General features: G+C 36.6%; 1 pseudogene; it reads right to left on the minus strand.

Annotated features, from left to right (window-relative positions):
• Positions 1-24,162: 24,162 nt before the first annotated feature.
• On the minus strand, positions 24,163-25,113 carry LOC143658682 (vomeronasal type-1 receptor 4-like; annotated as a pseudogene).
• Positions 25,114-25,565: the final 452 nt, after the last annotated feature.

Below are 25,565 nucleotides of genomic sequence, written 5' to 3' on the forward strand. Positions count from 1 at the left end.
ATCCTGTTTTTTAATCCATTCTGCCAATCTATGTCTTTTGATTGGGGAATTCAGTCCATTGACATTTAGTGTTATTACTGTTTGGATAATATTTTCCTCTAACATTTTGCCTTTTGTATTATATATATCATATCTGATTTTCCTTCTTTCTACACTCTTTTCCATATCTCTCTCTTCTGTCTTTTTGTATCTGACTCTAGTGCTCCCTTTAGTATTTCTTGCAGAGCTGGTCTCTTGGTCACAAATTCTTTCAGTGACTTTTTGTCTGAGAATGTTTTAATTTCTCTCTCATTTTTGAAGGATAATTTTGCTGGATATAGGAGTCTTGTTTGGCAGTTTTTCTCTTTTAGTATTTTAAATATATCATCCCACTGTCTTCTAGCTTCCATGGTTTCTGCTGAGAAATCTACACAAAGTCTTATTGGGTTTCCCTTGTATGTAATGGATTGTTTTTCTCTTGCTGCTTTCAAGATCTTCTCTTTCTCTTTGACCTCTGACATTCTAACTAGTAAGTGTCTTGGAGAACGCCTATTTGGGTCTAATCTCTTTGGGGTGCGCTGCACTTCTTGGATCTGTAATTTTAGGTCTTTCATAAGAGTTGGGAAATTTTCAGTGATAATTTCTTCCATTAGTTTTTCTCCTCCTTTTCCCTTCTCTTCTCCTTCTGGGACACCCACAACACGTATATTTGTGCGGTTCATATTGTCCTTGAGTTCCCTTATACCCTGTTCAAATTTTTCCATTCTTTCCCTATAGTTTCTGTTTCTTTTTGGAATTCAGATGTTCCATCCTCCAAATCACTAATTCTATCTTCTGTCTCTTTAAATCTATCATTGTAGCTATCCATTATTTTTTCTATGTTTGCTACTTTATCCTTCACTTCCATAAGTTCTGCGATTTGTTTTTTCAGTTTTTCTATTTCTTCTTTATGTTCAGCCCATGTCCTCTTCATGTCCTCCCTCAATTTATCGATTTCATTTTTGAAGAGGTTTTCCATTTCTGTTCGTATATTCAGCATTAGTTGTCTCAGCTCTTGTGTCCTATTTGAGCTATTGGTTTGTTCCTTTGACTGAGCCATATTCTCAATCTTTTGAGCGTGGACAGTTATCTTCTGCTGCTGGCGTCTGGGCATTTATTCAGATTTCTCTTGGTGTTGGACCCAGCAAGGTTGTAATATTTTTCTGTGAAATCTCTGGGTTCTGTTTTTCTTATCCTGCCCAGTAGGTGGCGCTCGTGGCACCCGTTTGTCTGCGGGTCCCACCAGTAAAAGGTGCTGTGGGACCTTAAACTTTGGAAAACTCTCGCCGTCCTGGGGGTTCTCTAGCCGAAGCGGCTTGAGCCGGCCTGGGGTCCCAACGCAGGGAGGGTTGCTGGTCGCCGCAGCCAGGGAAAGAGCCCGTCCGAATTTCCTAGTCGGCCCTGGGCAACAAGCGTGGCGGGAGGGCGCCAGCGGCAGCGGCCCGCCCGAGAGAGTGCACGTTCCCCGGGAGTCACGGGGTCACCGTTCTCCGCGGCCTGGGGGTTTCCGATCCAATTCTCTCAGTTGGTCGGGGGCTGCGCGTGGTGTGGGCGCCAGTCGCCTTGGTTTCAGGGGACCACCTCTCCAATTCTCCCAGCCGGCCGGGGAAGGGGGAAGGGAGTAACTCCGGCCGCTTGCCACCCCGCCCGGTAAGGCCCACGCGCCTCGGCGATCTCATCCGAACTGCTTCTCTCAGCCAGCCAGCCGTTCCAGGATGGGGTACGCTGTCTTTTTTATCTCTGTTGTGGCTTTGGGCGCTTTCTGTATCGTTTCTACTCCCCTAGTAGGTGTCCTGGAGAAGAAACTAAGATCCGCGCGTCTTACTAATCCGCCATCTTCCAGGAAGTCCCTCCCATAAAATTTCCTTTTAAAGCCTTCAAATTATTAGGTGAACAATCTCTCGTTTTTGCAAACTCTTTAATTGATTGTAGATGTAATCATCCATGAATTCAATCAATTTATTGATGATTTTAAGTCCACAACCTATCTGCATATTAACAATCAGACCACTGTATGCTTAACCAAACAACTGGGCAACATAACCTGGACAAGTAGACACATGAACTTAACCATCACACTCCAACCTTTGTCAACATGGCAGCTGTACACATCTCTGTAAACTATAGTTATTCACTAAATAAAAATATTGGTTCATATTTTCACCTAACAATACTCTACTCACAATTTAAAAAGCCAAGCCCTTGATCTTGAAACTTTCCTTATGAAATTTATTTCTGTAATGGAAAATCTAGGCCTGCTTGTAATTATGCTTGTGTCACCCCTAGAAGGTCCCTTTTGTTGCTTATATGTAACTAAGCAACATATCTGAATATAATCTGGATATAACTGGAAATACAATAACTCTCCCCAGAATAGTGTACAAATCCATGGGTATCATTTACTGTTTTTTATTAAATGTAATTTTATTGAGCTATATTCATATACCATACAGTCCATCCAATATATACAAACAAGGTTTCACAGTATCATAACAGTTGTGCATTCATAACCATGATAATTTGGGCTCATTTGCATTACGTCTTGAAAAGAAATAAAGAGAAAAAGAAAACTCCAAACATAGCAGACTCCTTTCCTCACCATTATATTGATCACTTGTATTGGATATGATGTATTTTTAAAAGTTGGAATTGAGGTAGGTTAACCAAGACAGTGTAGTATTATCATAAATATACATACACATACACACATATATAGTACACTGACAGTCATATCTATATATCTACCAGTGGAACAGAACAAAACATCCAGAAGTAGATTCACCCAAACATGGGGGAAACTTGCATATATGCACATATGTACTTTTACAATTTACACCAAAGACCAGTGCTATTTGATTACAGTTGAATAATTAAAGGTATTTCCTTTTGGATATTCTAGAACACTATACACTAACAAGAAATATATGCATCAGTCAGTAGTCACAGTAATTTTTTACATCCTTATTTCTCAGTTATATCTCCTCCCTCTCACTTGATCTTCCTCTTAATCACTATTCCATAGTGATGGAATAAAAAACTTACTAAGACAAAGTTTTTAGAGACTTAGATCCTAGAACACTTCCTAGGACATTTTCATTGGGTTTCAGAATATTTTGTTAGTTTTCAATATCTGACTGCAGCTCACATAAGAGTAACCTCCAGAATGACCTCATGACTACTTGAAAATTCATAGCCACTGCAACTTTATTTTTGTCCATTTCTTTTCCCCCTCTTCTTCAAGAAGATATACTCCATTCCATGGTACCAGAGCCAGGATCAACCCGCAGAGCCATGTCTCACATTTCCAGGGAGGCTTGTACCTCTGAAAGTCATGCCCCACTTAAGCGAGTTGGCAGAGTGTTTATTTGCAGAGTTGGCTTAAAGTGGGGGGGGCAACATATAAGCAACAAAAGGGACTTTTTAGGGGTGACACTTAAGCATAATTACAAGCAGGCCTAGATTTTCCATTACAGAAATAAGTTTCATAAGGGAAAGTCTCAAGATCAAGTGCTTGGCTTTTTAAATTGTGAGTCTGTAATGTTTGAGAGAGTATCAGGACTCCCAGGTGTGTAAAGTTACTAGTTCCTCATTTTCCCCCAATTCCTCAAGTGGACATTGCAGATACATTGCTATTTTCTGCCCATACTACTTTGCAATGTGTTGGGGTACTACATTAACCCATACAGAATAATATCTCATTCTCTAATCCAGGATCCATGTAATAGGTTTTTTTATATAAACTGAGCAGAAAAGTTAAATTAGACAGTATAGTCACATTGTTTCTCCTGTGATCATTCCCTTTACTCCATAATATGCATTATCACAAGTCCAGAGAATTTGCATATATCACTACAGTGTCCTTGAATTATTATCTAAGATATATACAATTTATAAAATAGGTTAACTACAAATTATACATTTATGCACCTTAAAACCTGGATTTTGATACCAGTTGCTCAAATATGGCAAATCACTCTCAGTAAGGAATTCATTCAACTACATTAGCAGTCAAAGTTTATTCTATAGGGTTCCAGTAATTCTCCACAAGCTCGGCCCATTCCTCAGGAATTATTCCTAACATTTGTGTGGTTTTGGCACTGAACCAGTTGCCACCACAGGAGAAGCACTTTTCCACAAGTGAGCACCTACCCAAAGACCTGATAGGTCTCCTGCCCTTGAAGACTCTTCCTCCCAGAAAGCAATACAAAGTACTTGAATCTACTGCCATCAGGATGATCAACTCAGTGTAAAACCACTATAACCAATGTAGTGTGAGAAAGAGGCAGCCATGCTGTGAGATATGGTTGAATGATTTGGTGACCTCATCTCAACATGGAACAGTAATTTCCCCTGTAGCAGCAATGATAACACACATTTGGGAAAGCTGTGAGTATTCTGAAATTTTTTGATGAAGTTTTCAATTCACATAAATGACTAAAAATTTCTACTGAGCATCTCCAAGAGACAGCCCAAGTGTTTAGAAGAGTCTGCTCCTTTAATGTAATTCTTGAAGGTAAGCAAGGTCTCACATAAGAGAGTAATAAATGCTGCAGTCTGAGCAATGAATAACTGGCCGAGAAACGCCTGCGTTCCCTGCAAACTCTTCTCTCTGATAAGTTATTCTTTTGAGGGTTCCATTATTTCTTAATCCTCAGATCCTATAGTAGTGTCTCATTGAATTTATGGCCAAATAAATGAATCACATGCAGCAATTTTCAATTTGATACATGTGAAAGGAAGAAAATGATATCAATAGTTGACATGTGAAAACAGTTATCTCCATTAAACTCAACCAGGTTAACATAAAAACCTAGGTGAAGTGGACCTTACCCAGAAAAAATATATTCTTTACTGAAATGGTTTGTTGAAATAAGTTCAAATGTAACAAAATCAATAGGAAAATGAGTTATAAAAGTACCTCATAAATAAAAGCATATGGAACCATTTTTATGGGAAGATTCTGCCATTCTTCTAAGTATTAGAAAAACTATTGCTATTTACTTAATTCAAGAGCGTGGAAGGGAGAGTGAAATTTCAAAATTATTTTTATGAATCAAATTAAATATTGATGGCAAAACATCCCAAAAGTTGCATGGAATGCAGTTCTATTGAAAGATACCTTATCTCCCCACAATGAAAACTTCTTTAGGATGTATAAAAGAGCACATAGGGTGGTATAATGGTGGCTCAGTGGCAGAATCCTCATCTGCCATGCTGGAGACCCAGGCTTGATTCCTGAAGCTTACCCATTTCAAAAAATAAAAATAAAAAAGAGCACAGAAACTGAATAGTAATATGAAATAAAATATATTTATATACTTTGATATATATTTGATATATATTTATTCAAGTGCAGATTATGTATGGAATTCAAGAATTATTCCATATTTTGAAATCATATAATTGGTGATAAAGGTCAAGGACATTTAAGGGGAAGTAAAAATTCCAACTGAGTTTTATAAATCAAATACTGTAGTGGTACTAACATGTCCCAGAGATTGTACCAAATATTACAGAAATGTTCCACATCTACCTACAATTGAAAACATGCAAAATAGAATATATATATATAAACAGCATATTAATGTAATTAAAATACTAACAAAGTGCTGGGAAAAGGAGAAGAAGAATGCAGTTTTCAATAAAAACACCCACAGAACTGGTAGAACCTCTCCAAGGCAACTATTTTGGGGTTTTGGAGGCCATGTAAGAATCTTGCAACAGCTGGATGAAGAAATGGAAAAACTGTGAAAGAGAGATTATTGTGAATGATTCAGTTGTCCATTACTCCCAGCACCTAACCAGTACCCACAAGGCCAGCAGCCTCTGGACAGACAGGTTTCTTCCCCAGCTTTCTGCTTTACACACAAGTGGAATAGATCCCTACCCCAAGAATAGAGGGTGACTCAACAGTGTTCTGATCCAGCTGTTGGAAAGCATACAGCTGGGCCTGCAGCTTGACCATTTGTGAAAAGATACCTGTAGTGACCAAAGCTCTATCCACTCACCTGAACATCAGAAGTGACAGACAGCCAAAAATAACTTGCCTTAGTATGGCTGTGGGGAATAAGTGTCCAATGCCCAACATCCTTTTATAGCCCGAGGAAGTGTAGTCTTTGCAAGCTCCTGCTCTGACCCTCTCCACAGAGCCATTTAGAACTGTTCTGTACACTGCATGGGACATTAGCCTTGATTAGCTTAGAAATACTGACAAACCAAATTCCCAAGAATAACTTTAAAGCAAACCCAACCAATAACAAAATTTCACACAGGACATGGTAATTCACCTTTGGAATAATTTCATCAAGGTAATCAGATGCCTAGATATCATATAACAATGGGGAGTCTTGCTCCTGATGATTTGCTGTATTTCCCTGTGGGACGCCTGATATTGTTCAACCCAATGTCATTTCTGCTTGTCAAAGTTGCTAAAATTCCATTCAGGCCAGTGGTATTCCAGAGTATTTCTGTACTTTTCTTTGCTTTTTACAATTATTTGCACACCAGTCAACAAAATGGAGTTGTGGCATTTCTATGCACATAGGGAAATTATTTTATCATATGACTTCCAAAAGACAGAAGCCTATATGCAATAAGATATATCTTTTAAATTGTAATGAATATTGCCATTTTGGCCATCTAGTTGAAGTATTCACCAAAGTGCTTTCAAAACTGCAAATCATGTACCTTCCTTAGAAGAGGGTATAAAGTTTTGTATTCATATAGTTTTATAAGACAGGAATTTAAGAAATTTTGCATTTTCCATTATGATGGAGAAAAATGTGTCAGGTGATATAATGGCTTTTACTCCTGACCAACACTCAAGTTGGGGGCAGTTTCAATGTAATCTGACCATTTAGAATACATGTCAAATTTAGTTTTATATATTTTATGCTTTTTTATGAGGTTTATTGTCAATTTCCACATATAAGTGAGAATCTAATATAAAATATTTGTGTGTTGTCTTCTATCATAACATCTCTCCAGGCTTATGTTTGTCCACACCACTATGCAGAGATTGACTGTGGACACTATTCTTGCAAGTAAAGAAAACTGGCATGTAAATCTGTGCAGAAACCTGACATTATGTCCATCTGCTCTGAAGGGTCTCTCAACCAAAAACCTGAACTGAGCTTCTCATGTCATGAACTAAGGGAAATGGAGTCCATACTCCTAACTCTCCCCAGCCACCATTCACTCACTTTACACAGCTCACCTACCCTTGCTGCCAAGTTGACAGTTAGCAGGCATGATGTATCCTCCCCTATTATTCCCCAGCCTCCCTCTAGAATGCTCAAACTGGTTCATGACCTCATCTTTACATACAAGGCAGGCATCTCAGAGTGTACTGAAACCAGGCCACAGAGTGTCACACGTAGATGGGGCCAGGACTCTAACCTCTGCATCCAGGCCCTAGGCAAGAGATCCATTTCTGGATTTCCCACAATCCCTCAAAGAAAAGGAGACCCATTCCCTTCTAGTCCCCACCCTGCAGAGCACTCAGAGATCACTTCCTTTAGCCTCCCAATGTTACAATTCATCTTGGATCTAAAAGGTCATTCCAAGTGTATTCCAGAAATACACATTCCCAGGTGCCAAGTGCTGATCTCAATCCTCCACACAAAATGCATCATTTGATTACTGTCCAGTACTGTACTGTAGCTCAACCTTCAACATCTAGCCATGTATCCTGGTCTTCACAAGATAGGACAATGCATGATGGACCTCCAAATTTAGAAGATCTTTCTAAGTCCATTCTCCTAAAATTGCTACACCTCCTTGTCAGAATGTAGTTGTTCCAGTTTGCTAGCTGCCAGAATGCTACACACCAGAGATGGATTGGCTTTTAATAAATGGGGATTTATTTCATTAGTTCTTCAGAGGAAAGGCAGCCAACTTTCAGCTGAGTTTCTTTCTTATGCATGAAGGTGCAAGGTGATCTCTGCTGGTCTTCTCTCCAGGCCTCTGGGTTCCAACAACTTTCCCCATAGTGATTCCTTTCTGCATCTCCAATGGCCTGGGCTGAGCTGCAAGTGCTGAGATGAGGTATGCTGAGCTGCTTGGGCTGAGCTACATTGAGCTCTCTCATTTAAGCACCAGTCAATTAAATCAAACATTATTCATTGCAGTAGCATGCCTCCTAGCCAAATGCAGATGTAATCAGCAATAGATAAGGTTCACATGTTATTGGCTCATGTCCACAACAATATGTCTAGACACCTTCACCTGGCCAAGTTGACATCTGAACTTACCTAACACAGTAGTCTAAAGAACAGTGTCTCTGTGTTCCAGTGCATATGCTTTCTGAGGATTTTCTGGACTCTCATTCTCTGAGGAGAGTGATTTGGAGTAAGAAGAATCTCCATGTCAAGGAATAGGGCTCCATCCTCACCTGACTTGGAACTGGCTGATGGACAGAAATGGGGAATGGTTCAGGGAACAGCTTTTTTGGTGAATAAGAACTTCCTCCCCTCAGTGGTGTGTGTGCATACTGTCTATTTCAGATAATGGTGTTGATAGACATACAAGAAGTGCCTATTTAATGATGTGTTTTGCACTTTATTTAAAATGAAAATTATAAAGGTCTTGTAATTTAATTTTGTAAAGAGCTAAGTAAGTAACATAAGTAGATATTAAGATGCAATTTCAATAAGAAACTCTGACATTAGTGGGTGTTTAATGGGCAAATGACTAAAGTTTAGGAAATTCTGGGTAAAGGACCCAACAATGGGATGCACAGCTTTTAAGCTTTGCCCTGTCTGAAGAGAGTTTGTGACTATATAGCAGGGTTTCTGTGGAAACTCTCATGACAATGTTCTCTTGGCCCCATGCTTTTTTCTTTCTTTGGTCTCATATATTTTGTTGATTTGAGTTATTAAAAGTCATTGTAGAGATTTTCAGCAAGAGGGCAGAAAAAGGATGGACAGAAATCATTTCTTCACAAAAGTAGAGAGCAGGAAAAAACTATTTAAAGCAGGAGTTCTAATGACCATAGAGGGTCCATGACAACATATAAGGAAGAGCTGGAATGAAAAGTGGATAAAATTTGGCTGATAAATAGGGGTGAATGAACTCAAATATGACCAACCCAGAGGCCAGCAGTTGTTTGGTCAGGCTGGAAAAAAGTAGCGCATTTTTATTTCAGTTACTGGCCTGTGAAGTTAAATCTCTCTGTCCCATAGCATAAAGTCTTTCCACTCTTGAGGATGGGTGACTGTAGTTCCACCATATCCACATACAGTGACCTAGTGTTGATCTGGTGCCCACTCCTTACCCCCAAGGGTTACCAATTTGGGTTCCTGGTGCGTGGGGAAACAAGGAGGTTCTACCCTTGGGAAAAGGGGGAGAAGCATAACAGTTCTGAGCCAATATTTGACTGGAATGGGCTGCCCATCATACATATAACCTTGAACTGGATGTTGACCAAGTCTGGACCCTGCCCAGTAGGTTGCTGTGATTGCAGATGAGTATGTTTGTGGAGAATTAGTGGTGTAAGTGCATCTTCTATGGAGAACAACTGGGAAAGTACAGTCTGGTAAGCTGCTTTTTTGACCACCTTCTAAGAAGCTACCTAAGGTGGTTGCACTCACATCCTAAGACCTGGGCCCTGTTTTGGTTAGGAATTATAAACAAACTGAGTGCCAAAGGACACCTTCAATGCAACCTCAAGTAACAACAAATTCTTAGACAAGAGTGGGGAACAAATTAATCTTATCAAGAAAATCAAATGCCCAGAAACAAGGGAAAACATCACAAGGGAAATGAAGAAATACAAAGATATGGTCAAGCCAAATGACCAACTTAGAAGTCAGAGGAGACAGATTTTTGGAAAAATCAATCAAATATATTTAAACAAATTTCCTAAATAAGTTCAATGAAATGGTTAAATAGATAAATGATATGAAGACACTAAAGGACTATAAAGAATTTTAAAAAAACATAAATAGAAAAATAGCAGATCTTAAAGAAATGAAAGATACTGCAGATGAAATTTAAAATATACTAGAGCAACACAACAGCAGATTTTAAGAGGCAGAGGAAATAATCAGTGAACACGAGGATGGAACAACTGAATATGAATGCACAAAAGAACAAATGGAAAAAATGGAAAATTTTGAACTGGATCTCAGGGAAATGCTTACTGGCACAAAGTATACAAATATAAGAATCATGCATGTCACAATAGGAGAAAAGAAGAGTGAAGGGCCAGAAAGAATATTTGAGGAAATAACTGGAGAAAATATAAAAATAAAGATAGATATATAAATAATTGCAGAAAACATTCCAACCCATGGAATAGACACAAATAAGCGAATATAAATCCACAGTGGTCAAACCAGCATAGTAGTGTCATAAAGTTAGATGTACTGGTTAATGGAATAGAACTGGGAGTCAGAAACAGACCATCATATTGATGGTCAACTGATTTTTAACAAGGACACCAAATCCAGTGAACTGGGATAGAATAGTCTGTTCAATAAATGGTATTGTGAGAACTTGATACCCATATCTAAAGTAATGAAAGAAGACCCCCACTCACACCTTACATACAAGCTAACTTAAAGCAAGTCAAAAACCTAAATATAAGAACCAGTAGTACCATAAAATCATCAAATAAATTATAAGGAAACATCTTCAAGAATTAAGAATAAGAGCAAAATTCTTAGACCTCACAAATAAAGCAAAAGCAATTAAAGAATAAATACAAAATGGGACTTTCTCAAGACTGAATACTTCTGTACATCAAAGAACTTTGTCAAAAGAATGAAAAGACAGGACGGGGGAAATATGAAGGCTTAGTGAGGTGTGGAATGTAGTTCGTCCACCAGAACAGCTAGTAATTAGCCAGAAACAGTACAGAACAACTGCTGAGGCTACATCAAGGACCAGACACACAGCATACACCAGTCTGGACAAACTGGAGAGGCTGAGACCCTACACAAAACTGTAAGTCCCCCAAGCTCCAGAAGTTAGCACATTTCACCCACAGATGTAGGAATCCAGGGGGAAATGAAACACATTTTACTAGAAGCAATGGCCTAGCTCAACAAATACCACTTGTGAAATTAATTAACAAATTCTGTCTACTGAAATAGGCCCCCAGTACAGAGAAACCTGGAGTAAGTGTTAAAGGTATTACAAGTTTTGCTCTAGCACAGAGGAGGCAAGGCAGATAGAAAAATAAAATTAGGCTTTTTGAGTCAGGTAGTACAAAATACTGTAAAAGCTCTGAACCCTAGTTTCCAGGAATGTGACAGAATAGAGGGTCCCAGGAAGATGGTGAAATAGGATAGGTCAAGTTCACCCTTGCTCCAAGGAATAGCTAAAAAAAACCCACAAGAATGTGACTGAGGAGGCAATCCCATGATGTAAGTGACCTGGAATGGTCTTCTACACCACACAGGGATATCCTGCTTGTAAAAGCTGAAGGATTGAGATGCAAAGAACCAGAGACTGTCCAGCTGATGCAAACAGTAGAACATACTCCTTTTTGTGGAGGCCTCAGGAGTTCACATATTGGTAGATCATGTCTAAGAATGCTCTATCTCTGTGTTCTCCATGCTGCACCCTGCTCCTGCACTCCGAGGTCTGCCTGAGATGCAGCACATACCAAAGGCACCTGTATCACACATTTACAACCCCACAACTCTCACCCCATGTTCAAAAGCAACAACATAGCATCCCCAACCTGTGCTTATGTCTGCACAGCAATGTGTCACTGCACTGTTGTACCCACTCTGCACCCTGCATTCTGCTCCACGTCCATCCCACTAATTCAAAGCTTGACATAAAGGAGATCAAGAAGACACTAGAATATCATAAAGAGGAATTTGAAAAAATAAACAGAAAATAGCAAATATCGCAGAGGTTAAAGATTAAATGTACTAGAGACACACAACAGCAGGTTAAAAGACACAGAAGAAAGAATAAGTGAACTAGAGGACAGGACAACTGATTTTGAACACTCAAAACAGCAATGGCAAAAAAAGATTGGAAAATCTGAATTGGATCTCAGGGAAATGATGGGTAAAATAAAGTGCAATAATGTTAAAAAATAATTTGGTGTTCCAGAAAGAGAACAGAAGAGTAAATGGCTGGGAATATTAGTTAAGGAGTACTATCCAACCCTTATAAAGGACATAAATATGCAAATCAAAGAAGCTCATCATACTCCAAATAGAATAAGTCCACATAAGCCTTCCCCCAGACACATACTAATCAGTCTGTCAAATGTTGAAGAGAATCAGAAAATCCTGAAAGTAGCAAGAGATAAGCAATCTATGACATATATGGAAACCAGAGAAGATTTTGTTCAGATTACTCAGGCAGTATGGAGGCAAGAAGGCCGTGCTAGGTTATATTTAAGATCCTAAAAGAGAAGGACTCCCAACCAAGTATTTTGTACCTGCCAAATTGTCCTTCAAAACTGAGGGAAAATTTTAAATTCTCACACACAATGAAATCCTGAAAGAATTTGTCAAAAAGAGATTAACATTACAAAAAATATTAGAGGGAGCTCTGACAGTTGAACAAAAAAAAAAAAAAAAAACAGGAGAGGGAGGACTGGAGAAGGGCACAGAATTGAAGAGTACCAGTAAGGGTAACTTAAAGGATAAAAAGAGATAGAGGGAAAAGAATATATAAACCTGATAAAAAAATCCAAAGGATAAATGGTGAATTCAAGAAACATGTTTTCAGTAATAACTTTGAAAACTTCCCAAATAAAAGATACAGATTGGCAGAATAGATTATAAAATGTGATCCAAATATATGCTGCTTACAGATACTCATACTAAACATAAAGACACAAATAGTTTAAAAGTGAAAGGATGGAAAATGTTGTCCCATGCAAGTTGTAACCAATGAAAGCAGGAGTCAATAAGCTAATATAAGACAAAATAGACTTTAAAAATGTAAAGACATCATAAGAGGCAAATAAGTACCCTATATATTAATAAAGTGGACAATTCAACAAGAAGAAATAAAAATCATAAGTGTTTATACTCCCAATCAAGGAGCTCCAAAGTACGTGAGACAGACATTTGCAAAACTGAAGGGAGCAATAGATGTTTTAACAATAATAGTGGGAAAATTCAAAACGTCACTCTCCTCTATAGATAGAACAATCAGACAGAGGATTAACAAGGAAATATAGAAGTTAAACAACTTGAAAACTGAGTTAGAATGAACAGACATGGGACATTCTCCAGAATAGATCATATGCTTGGGCACAAAATAGGCCTTTATAAATTTAAAAACACTGGAATTATTCAAAGCACTTTCTCTGATCACCATGAAATGAAGTTGGGTATCAATAACCACCAAAGAATGAGAACTTTCACAAATATTTGGAGATTCAATAACACACTCTTAAACATCTGTGGGTCAATGAAGAGATTACTGGAGAAGTCAGTACCTATGTAGAAATGAATGAAACTGAGACTATAATCTATCAGAACTTATGGGATGTAGCAAAAACTGTGCTGAGGTGGAAATTTATTGTCCTAAATGCCTACATTAAAAAACAAGAAAGACCAAAATCAAGAACTTAACTGCTCACCTGGATAAACTTGAAAAAGAAAATCAAACAAACCCCAAAGCAAACAGAAGAAGAGTAATAACAAAGATTAAAGCAGTGTTAAATGATTGGGTGAATAAAAGAACTATATAAAGCTTTTTTTGAGAAAATCAATACAATTGATAGGCCACTAGCATGTCTGACAAAGAACAAAGCAGAGAGGATGCAAATAGACAAAATCAGAAATGAGAAGAGATGTGTTACCACAGACACTTAAGAAGTAAAAGAAATCATAAGATGATACTGTGGATAACTATATGCCAACAAACCACACAACTTAAATGAAATTTACAAATTCCAGCAAACACAAAAACAAACTACACTGACTCATACTCAGAAAGAAATAGAAGACTTAAACAAACCAATCACAAAAAAGGAGATTCAATTAGTCACCAAGAATCTTCCTACAAAGAAAAGCCCAGGACAAGATGGCTTCACAGGAGAATTTTATCAAATGTTCCATTCAGAAATAACACCAATCCTGCTCAAACTTTCCCAAACAACTGAGAACAAAGGAACACTACCTCACTGATGAAGCTCACATCACTTTAGTACCAAAACCGGGTAAAGGAGTTACAAAGTAAGGAAAACTACAGACTGATCTCTCTAACGATGTAAAAATTCTCAACAAAATACTAGCTAATTGAATCCAACAGCACATTAAAAGAATTAAACATCAAGACTAAGTGGGATTTATACTAGGAATGCAAGGATGGTTCAACACAAGAAAACCAATTAACATAAAATAGCACATTAACAAATAAAAACACAAAAGACATATGATCATCTTAAAAGATGCTGAAAAATCATTCAACAAATTTTAAAATCCTTCTCTGATAAGAACACTTCAAAAGATAGGAATCAAATGTGACTTCCTCAATATGATAAAGGGGATATATGAAAAACTGATATCTGACATTGCACTAAATGGAGAGAGACTGAAAGATTTTGCCCTAAGATCAGGAATGAGACAAGGATGCCCTGTGCCACCACTATTATTCAACATTGTACTGGAAGTTCTAGCAAGAGAAATTAGGTAGGAAAAATAAATGAAAGTCATTCAAATTGGAAAGGAGGAAGTACAATGTTCATTATTTGCAGATGACATGATACTATACTTTGAAAATACTGAGAAATCTACAAGACAGCGACTTGAGCTAATAAATTAATTCAGCCAGGTGGTGGGATATAAAATTAATGTGCAAAAAACAATTAACATTTCTATACACAAACAGTGCCCTAACAAAAGAGTCAGTTAAGGAAAAAATTGCATTCTACATAGCAAACAAATGAATCAGATACTTGGGAAAGAACTCAAATAGAGAAGTAAAGGACTGGTGCACATTAAACTACTTAAAGTTGCTAAACGAAAGCAAAGAATATCTAAATAGGTGAAAAGATATTCCCTGATCATGGATAGAAAAGTAAATTATAGTTAAGATGTCAATTCTACCCAAATTAACCTACAGATTCAATGCAGTACCAGTCAAAATTCTAAAAACTTACTTTCAAGATGTGGAAAAACAAGTTATCTAATTCATCTGGAAGTGAAAGGGACCCCAAATCGCTAAAATCAACCTAAAAAAATAATGTAGTGGGAGGATTAACACTTCCTGATTTTAAAGCTTATTGTAAAGCCACAATGGTCAAAGCTGTATGGTACTGGCAGAAAGATGAAAAATTAACCAATAAAATCAAATTTAGAGTGCAGAAATAGACCACTAAATGTATGGTCAATGGATTTTTGATAAGGTCCACAAATCCACTGAATAAGACAAAATAGTCTTTTCAATACATGGGCATGGGAGAACTGAATACTAATAGCCAAAAGAATAAAAGAGGACCCTTACCTCACATGTTACACAAAAATTAACTCCAAGTGGATCAATCATCTCAATATAAGAACAATTACTATGAAATTTCTAGAAGAAAATGTAGGGAAACATCCTCAAAAACTAGTAATAGGAAGCAGCTTCTTAAACTTTACTTCCTAAGCACAAGACATGAAGAAAAAAAAAATAAATGAAAACTCCTAAAAATGAAATGCTTTTGTACCTAAAGGACTTAGTCAAAAAGAGGCAATCAACTCAATGAGAGAAAATATTTGGAAATCACCCATTGGACAAAGGTTTGATATCCTGTATACATTAATAAATCATACAATTCAACAACAAAATAACAAACAACTAAGTTATAAAATGGCCTGCATATATGAATATGCATTTTTCTGAAGAGCAAATACAGATGGCTCCAAATCAGTTGAAGAGATGCGTATTTTCATTAGCTATAAGGGAAATGCAGATCAAGACTACAATGAGATACTACCTCACACCTAAAATTATGGCTGTTATTAAACAAAGAAAGAAAATACAAATATTAGAGAAATTGGGACACATATCCTCTGCTGTTTTGAATGTGTAATCTTACAACCACTATGGAAGAAAATTTGGCAGGTCCTTAGTAATTAAATATTGAGTTGCCCTATGACCCCGGATAGGACTACTCAGTATTTACCCAGAAAAGCTGAAAGCAAAGACACAAACAGACATTTTCACACAAAATGTGTGAAAAAGTTGTGCAGAAACTTTTGGAGGTGAAGAAGGAAATTGTCTCCCAGGGAGCTGAAAAGAAAGCCAACAGATGACAGCAGTGTTTGCCATGTGCCTTCTGAGAGAGAAACCTTGAACCTCATCAACCTACTTGAATCAAAGTAACTTTCCCTGGATGCCTTACATTGAACATTTCTATAGAGTGGTATATGGAATAGAAACAGTCTATTGCAAATTAGACTATACTTAGCAGAAATATCTTAATATTCCTACATAAACAGCAACAAATGTAGCACAATAATACTAGCATTCAAATAATAGTAGCAAAAAGTATCTCCAAAAGTTGTGCAGAAACTTTTGGAGATGAAGAAGGAAATTGCCTCCCAGGGAGCTGAAAAGAAAGTCAACAGATGACAGCAGTGTTTGCCATGTGACTTCTGAGAAACCTTGAACCTCATCAACCTTCTTGAATCAAAGTAACTTTCCCTGGATGCCTTACATTGAACGTTCCTATACACTTGTGTTAATTTGGACATTTTCTCAGCCTCACAATTGTAAACTTGTAACTTATTAAATTCTTCTTTTAAAAAGCTGTTCTGTTTCTGGGATATGGCATTCCAGCAGCTAGCAAACTAGAGCACAGCATCATTCACAATTACCAACAATCCAAATATCCATCAACAGATGAGTGGATTAACAAAATGTGGGATATACAAACGATGGAATATTATGCAACAGTAAGCATATGACGAAATGGATGAGCATTGAGGATACAATTCTGAGTGAAATAAGTCAGACACTAAAGAATAGATACTATATTACACCATTTTTATGATTGTGGTAAAGGTAAAATAATAACCTTATAATGCAGAATATATGAGAATTGGAGATTCATAAATGTACAGAATCAGTAATAGAGTGGTATATGGAATAGAAACAGTCTATTGCAAATTAGACTATACTTAACAGAAATATCTTAATATTTCTACATAAGCAGCAACAAATGTAGCACAATAATACTAGCATTCAATAATATTGGGGGATAAGGGACACTGTGTACTTTGGGTTTTCTTTTTTAAGTCTATTTGTTATTTTCTTCTTTTCGAAGTAATGAGAATGTTCTGAAACTCATTTTAATGGATGATTGCACAAGTAGTTGTTGATACTGTGAAACAGTAGTTGTTTACTTTTGGTGGAATCTATGGAATATTAATATATCATACAAAAATTGCAGTTTAAAGCTGAAATTAGAATTTTTCAGTTAGTTTGACAGAACATAAATGCCATAAATATGACACACCAAAATACTTCAGTTCAATTTTTTAAAAATATTTTATTCATTAAAATTTATTACATAAGAGGAAGACACCCTTGCTACACACAGTTGAGATATTGGACTTGCAGTTAGTGGTAAATACCGATGCTTAGGAACAGCCTAGCCCTACTGCCCCCCTGTGCATGAAGAGGGGTGTCATGAGAAACATGAGAATCTGTGCCTTTCCTTCATGTCTGCACATCTCATACCCCATATCCTCAGAACCATCGCTTTCCCTCATATGAAACATTCATGATTACAATGTTCACTTCAAATGCTTTCCAAAAAGGAGACAGGAATGTGGGTGGATTTTCCCATCCTGTTTCTCAGAATTCCCTCCTTTCCTGGGCAATCAATGGCACCTACGACTCCCACCTCATCCAGGGTGTGTCCTAAAAACAAAGCAACATGGACTGATCAGGAAGAGCTGACAGTTCCATTCCAGGCTACATTCACAATCCCTGTGTAGACCCTTCTCTGACTGCTGGGGCCCGGTGTCTACAAGCAGCATCAAAATGAGTATATGAAAGAAAGTCAGCCTGCTGCCAACTAGAAATCTCACCCACAATACTACCAGAGACCAGTTAAGAATATACCCAGTCACTTGTGTGACTTATTTTTCCCCTTTGGATCCACATTCTTACTGGAGAAGACACAATAAATATGTCAGAAGGTACTGATTCTCAAGTATGGCTTTAGACCAGAAGTACTGACATCACCCAAATTCGTAGAAAATAAGGCATCTTGTTCCCCTGTTCACAACTTTAGAATCAGTATTATTGAGGAGGGGCCTTTCAATTTATGCTTTTACAATCCATCCAGATAATTGTGATGCACTCTAAATTTGAAAAACTTTCCATTGTCATAACACATCCCTGAGAAGTGATCAGAAAAAAATACTCTGAGAATGGTCCCTATGCATAAGGAGTTAATGCTCTGACTAAAAAATGCGATATTGTTTTTATAAATCAATAAAAATAATATGATTCATAACTCATTCTCTATTGATTTCCTTTACTTGTCCCTCTCAATTCCCTAAATGTCCTTTATGTTCTTACTTGGTTCAATGACAAAATAAATTATTTGAACCCACATTCTTGTCAGAGTGCATACTAGTGGTAGAATTCAGTTGGACTTCCAAATCAAACAAATTTTTTGAAATGCTTTGGAAATTCAGCTAGAAACTATATATGACAATAGGTTAGGAGATGCTTAATTTGAAAACTTTGAAATATTTCTCATTATTCTATTGAGTGTTGAAATTGTCTTCAACTTGTCATATATTTAACATTAGCAGACTCCAACTGCTCTTAAAGCCCACTTCCAAATAATAAACAATCCAATATTAAATTTTTATACTCATAAGGTAAGCACATTCTACATTTGACAGCTTTTCCTAACAACCTATTCCAGTTTAAGGCTGCTGGTTTGTGCTTCAGAATCTAAAATTCACATAAAACCCACCATTTGAAACCTCCTTCTTATGAATGTCCTGTCCCTGATTTCATCCTCTGGTCCCTTGGCTCTTCTCTTTCTTATCTCAATTAGCTGGATGCAAGACGATTTAAAATCCAAAATTAGTCCCAGAAGTCTCCTGTTGGTTCCCACTTCTCATTTCATCATTGAGAATTCTTTGGAAATTTTGAATCAGATTCTGTCATAAATATTCTACTAAACATTTGACTTTTCCCTGATGCCGAAAACCACCACAATGTAGATATCTCCCACTCACCTATATCGTAGGTAATAAACCACGGAAGTGAATTGTAAAGGACAGCAAAGTGTTACCTCCCCACCAGTCCTCAGAGCCTGAGATTGTGGAGGCTGGACAAATCCACAGGGCATGGTGGAGCTTATAGGATGATTCAGTATGTGAGAGGCTGAAGGGAAGTTTCCTTCTCCAGGTGGGCTTTCTGATGACTAAAAACATTCTTGCATTCATACTAAGCTAACAAATATAAGAAAAATCTTCTTTGATATAAATATCTTCTGCTCTCCCAAGACTTGGTGGAATGTTTGATTTCATGTTTCATTTTCCTCTGCACTTCTATGTTATCTACGAGTATAGCTTCTACAATCACTGTAGTATGTTGTTTCCCATTCCAATGCATTTTAAATATGGTAACATATAAGTATAACCTTTTAACACTATATATTACATTCTTACTGTTTATAATACCTATAAGTAACCATACTATCTATGAATATATCATGCTGTTTCACTAGAACAATTTTCTGGAAATCTCACTAATACCTGTTCCTTTAGCTAATTCAGTTTCACCATTTTTTTCTTCTGTAGATACAGCGGATTTTTTATTATTATTTCTTTTTAGTCCTTGAACTTATGAATGTTGCTTCCAGGATCTTCCTTCAACTGTCAATGTTGCCATGAATAGACTCAGGCAATGTCCTTGTTGTTCTGAATATAAAATTAGGACTTGAATTGCTGGAGATGTTTTCAGGCATCTTCAAGTTAAGTCCATGTGACCACATTGTCTTCTGAGATGTTTCAACCATTTGCACATCCACAAACCCTTAAGGAGGCTCCAATTCCCTACATCATGGACCCACTTTTTAGTGTATGGTTTTAATAGTTTTACATAAGTGAAATGATATTTTTATTCACATCAACATTATAATTAAGAAGTGTATGTAACAAAACACTTTATTCACCATATGAGGTCCCTTATCCATGAATTGGCTGTTCATATACCTTTCGACATTTTTTGGAGGCTTTCATTTGTGGGTGGGTAGAAATAATTTACTACCTATTTTGGGCACAATTTCTTTCTGGGTGATGCACATTGGAAATATCTTCTTTCATTTTTGTGGGGACGTCAAAGTATATTTTCAGACAATATTTACTCACCTTCGTGTTATCAGAGTTTTAATCTTTGACTTGTACTTTGTATTTTATATTTTCTTAGAGAAATATTCCCCTATATAATAATCCTAATGTTTTGCTTTCTAATTTTTGATGGAATATTTTTAGGGTTTCGAATATCTAACTGGTCCCTTGGATACGTGCAACACTTCTGCATGGAATTCATAGAAGGTAAGATATAATTAAATTTGTTTTCAACCATGACTGTTGAGTAATCCATTATTTCTTTACAGATATGCCAAGCCTCCTCTGATGTTTCAGTATTTTATTTATTTGAATGTCTCTTTCGGGGACATATATATCATTTCATCTAATTATCAGGTCAACCAATGTGGGCTTACCTGCATTTTATCCTTTTGTTATAATCTAATAACATGCTATTCATTTGGTTACTCAAATTTTTCCTGCTTTGTCTATTGGGAATTCTTTTACATTGGAACCTGATCTTTTTTCCTTTGAGCACTTTCTTTATTTCTGGCACCTCACAGTTCTTCAGACTCATCTGGTAATTTTCCTGAATCAGGCAAAGAATCATCCATTTCTGCAAGGAGCCATTGATTAGACAATGTTAATAGAAATAAAGTTTGGGTTCTGAATGTATTCATTACTACTGAATGTCCCTGATCTTAGGCCCTGTATGAGGACGTCTTAGACCTTCTAAAACAGAGCTAGAAATATGTATTTACATTATTTGTATAATTGTTTCTGGATCTATAAATCTATGGTTGTAGATGCATTCACTCAATGTCTGTGATTTTAGCCAGTACAAGTTTCATCTTACCCTTCCCTCAATTCCTTACTTACACTTATCTATAATTATCAAGTATGATATTGAATACTTCCAAGGGTCTACTTCTCATGTATAAGGAGAATTTAGAAGTACATTGAGAAAATATATATTTTATATCTTTGCCCTTTTATATTCCTCTTTAATTTAAAGTTGGATAAAAATGTCTAGGAGATACGATGAACTCCCTCCTTCAGTAAGCAATTCAGATAGTAATTAATATGACAATGCCATGTATTTATGTTACCCCTGACCCCAATCAGATTCCTGTTGCTGGGGAGTTAATACAGGCCATTCTCTTGTTTTCATACTCCTAATCATTCCAAGATTTCTGTCTCTGCCAATGTCATTGAATAAAAGCAAGGTAAAAGGGGAAGCAGGAAGTGCAAATGCAATGACTAATACAATGGTGCCACTATTCTCTAATCTGTCAGGTGTTCAAGGATTCAGCATATTTTCAAGAGAGAATTTTTTTATTTCCCAATATATCAGTGGGTCTCAAATGCTTTGTTTTCTTTATAAACTAAAGAGTTGTGTAAAGCACTGTGACCTTATTTTAGAAGAGTTAAAATTTTAATCTCTAGAGTAAATAATAGCAAAAGGTACAAATTTTAGCATATCTTAAATATGCACACTTAATTTTAATATCAAGTAAGCTACACAACACTTAAAGATGTACAGAATGTTTACAGCTTCATAATAGAGTTTCCAAAGGTGAAAACAACTGAAATGTCTAAGAACTGACATGATGCATTAGTCAGCATAGTCAGGTTTCTCCAGAGAGATTATATATGTGTGTGTGTGAAAATATTAACAGATTTATTGTGGAATTTTGCTCACACCCTCCATGGCAATTGGCAAGTCTGAGTTCTTTTGGGCAGGGTGCAAGTTGGAAACTAGATTTAGGTGATACTGAAATCTGGAGTAAACACTGGCTGCTTGAATTATAGGTAGAAATTCTTCTTTGTGACTGCTTGAATTCCTCCATTCTCACTTTAAGGTTTCCATCTGATCAGAAGAGGAAACTCCTCTCATCTGTGTAGAGGTAATCACTCATAGATGCAATCAGCTAACTAACAGTTTAAATCCATGTCAACCCTCACAGTAATGATAACGCTGGTATTTGCTTGATCAAGAACTATGCACCATAATCTAGCGAAGTCGACATATGAATTTAACCACCTTAAGTGCATCAACTCACTGATGTATGCATACAATGAGTTTGTAGTCAAAACAACAACAACAACAAACTAATGATATAGGCAAACCATGAGTGAATATCAAAAGTATTACACTGAGTGAAAGAAAAAATATTCACAATGCCATAAATGATATTATTCTATTTACATGAGATTATGAATAAGAGAAGCATATAGAGAAAGACATCCATCCTATAAGAGTTTGTTCAAATCTGATATGAAGGGAGGGTATGGATATCAAGGAGAACATAAATCTTTGGAGAACTGAGAAAGGCTATACCTAGATTGTAATGGTGGTTACATGACTATTAATATTTGTCAAATTTCATATAAATGAACATCCAAAATGTATTAATTTTCCAAAATGTAATTTATAACTCAGTAAACCCCACTTCAATAAAGTCTGTAACATAATTAAATAAAATTATATGGAAATAGGACATTTAACATAATACACACTAAAAGTAAACAGGCTTCTCTTTATTACAATTTTTACATATTCTTATTCAATACATCTAAGATCCCATTATTTGTAAGGCATAATTTTTGATTCTGTAAGATGTCCTTTTTTATGTACCTATCTGTTAGTGACATTCCAGTGATGTAAACAGATGGGTGTTTCACTTACAGGGAATATTGAGGCAATGCAGAAATTAGCCCAGCTGCAAGCTCTTCTCCGAACACACTCTCTTCCCAGGGTTAAAAGAACAAAATGAGGGATGTTAAGTTACTGAACCTAGCATTCGGGTAAGAGGTAAAACTGAGCTGTAGGATGGAAAAGCAAGATTAACCTGGCAATCATTGATAAGGATGGGGCAGAGTGATGCATCTCAATGTAGCAGGGTTCTGCTGTGTTATGGTTTGTATTTTAACATAAAGACTTCATGAAAAATTCTGTTTTTTAATCTACAAATTTCATAAAATATTTTGGTTTCTAATCTAGGAACTTCATACAGATCGCATCCAGTTCTATAAATTTTATCAAGCTGTATACTTATGACATGGGCATTTTCCTTAAATATCTTGTAAAACATCAGAATTTCTTTTAAATTGAGTGATGTTTTATAGGTATGAGTCCTGTTATTGTCCTTATATTGACAAGGTAAAAATTAAAGATATTAAATAGCTTGATACTGTGATGAGTTTTAAACTGATGTTTTAATTTCTAGGGTAAAAATTGAAAGATACTGTATACAACTTTCAAGAAAAAGGGTAAAATGCAGAATTATTTCAAAAATTAACAGAGAAGAATTTAAGTTAGACAAAACAAGAAAAATAGAACAAGTGATATGAAGAGAAGATGATCAGCTGATAAACTTAATTGCAAATTTGTCAATTATTAACAAACAGATTAGTCTCTCCTCTTACATTAAGAGTGATTGCATTCAATTGTAAATTGTTTGCAGAGATATGGCAAAACAAAAACTTATTTACATAAAAACAAATATTTCATACAATTTTAAACAATTAATTGACTAATGGGATTATATATAATACATAAATAAGTTGATATATAGAAAAAATCAGATGGAATGGATTTTAAGTTTAACTATTTTGTCATTGTAATTAATATTATTTTTACATTTCTGACATCCAGATTTCAAATATTATTGCTTAATAGAACAGAAACATAATCTGCATATGAATGTAGGTGTGTATATGCACACAGACACATAAATACATACACATATGCAGTCATTCATATATATAGTAATGTATGCATTGTGTATACTGCTATACTTTTGTAATATGTAAAACCTTCATGATTGGGTTTACAATACTGTAAGGGCCTAGAGACCAAGTAACTGCATGTGATACAAAGAAATACCATTTACATATACCTGATCAAATTTGGGGACTTTTTATTCCTGCTGCAGGAAAAGCTGAGTCAGAATACACTGGAGTCATGGCCAAGGAGAACAAAGGGCCTGACAGTTGGGACACATGCAGCAAATACTGCATCTATCTGCAACAGCCACAAACTTGGAAAATTAAAAAGGTAATACAAGCCTGAAGGATGATAGAGAGGGTGTAAAAGGATACAAGGGTGTTCAGCAGTAAAAGGGTGGTTTATGTAGCTCTGGATGCAGAGAAGGACCTGGGGGAGAGGTTGGTCCTGTGAATGTGTTGCACCCCCTGCTTGTGTCTGTTCAGGATGGAAACCATGGAGCTGTGGGCCCAGAGCATGGACCCAAACATAGTATTAATGAATAATAACAATGCATCATACAGTGAGTCTGCACTGCTATTGTGAATTATAGCAGAACAGAGCCCTAAATTTCTCCTGTTTTTGATGGTAACATTTTTCCAATTGCGGGTCACATACATAGGAACAATGATATTTACCAGCATGTAGAGAAGCCAGCACAGGGCTATGGAGAAGCTGATGTACTTGGGTAGTTTCACTTTAAGTTCTTCCCACCTGAAGATCCTGGGGCTGATGGTGATGGTCTGGAAGATACTCAAGAGGCAGGTGCTGCCAATGGACACAGCCCCACCCACACTGCAAAGGTAGTAAAGAAGTTTGCATCAGAAATCATTGAGGAACTCTTCCAGCCCAAATGCTGCCATTGTCCAAGGGACTCCATTTTTAAAAAAAAATAGTGAGAATGAACAAAGAGTTTCCTAAAATCAGGTGCTTGAGAATCAAATCTGTGGATTTAAACTGGCACTCAGTGACATAAAGGTAGATATGATGGTAAAGAAGAAATAAATTCCCCAGGACTCCAACTACAGTCTGGGATAAGAAGACCAAGCCTGTCGCTAAATCCCTGGAGGACATTCTACCATTCTACCATTCTTCTGGTGCTGAAGACTGACATTTGTCTTCAGCACCAGAAGGTTCTTTATGGGGATAGGAGATGTGGGCCATGTATCAACTGAAATCCAGTCTTCTCCACTTACCATTAGTGTCCTCTAAGAAACATTGATTTAATGTTTGTCTTTCATTAAGAGTTTTCTTATATTTGCATGTGTAATATTTAAGGTATGTTATTAATGAATGAATCTTTGCCGTACACACTGTACATGTGGTAACTTCATTAATCTTCACAAATCTATGAGATGGCCACTACTACTGCTTTTGTCATAATGACAAGGAGCACTTAGGCACAGGGAGGTTTGTCTACACTCAAAGCTGATTAGCAGTACAGTGGACACTAGAACTGGTCTTGCCAGTTAACCACCATGCTCTACTAACAAAAGCACTTAGCTGTGTTATTGCAATAATCCAGA

This window comes from Tamandua tetradactyla, chromosome 16, assembly GCF_023851605.1.
Source record: "Tamandua tetradactyla isolate mTamTet1 chromosome 16, mTamTet1.pri, whole genome shotgun sequence".
Lineage (NCBI taxonomy): Eukaryota > Metazoa > Chordata > Mammalia > Pilosa > Myrmecophagidae > Tamandua > Tamandua tetradactyla.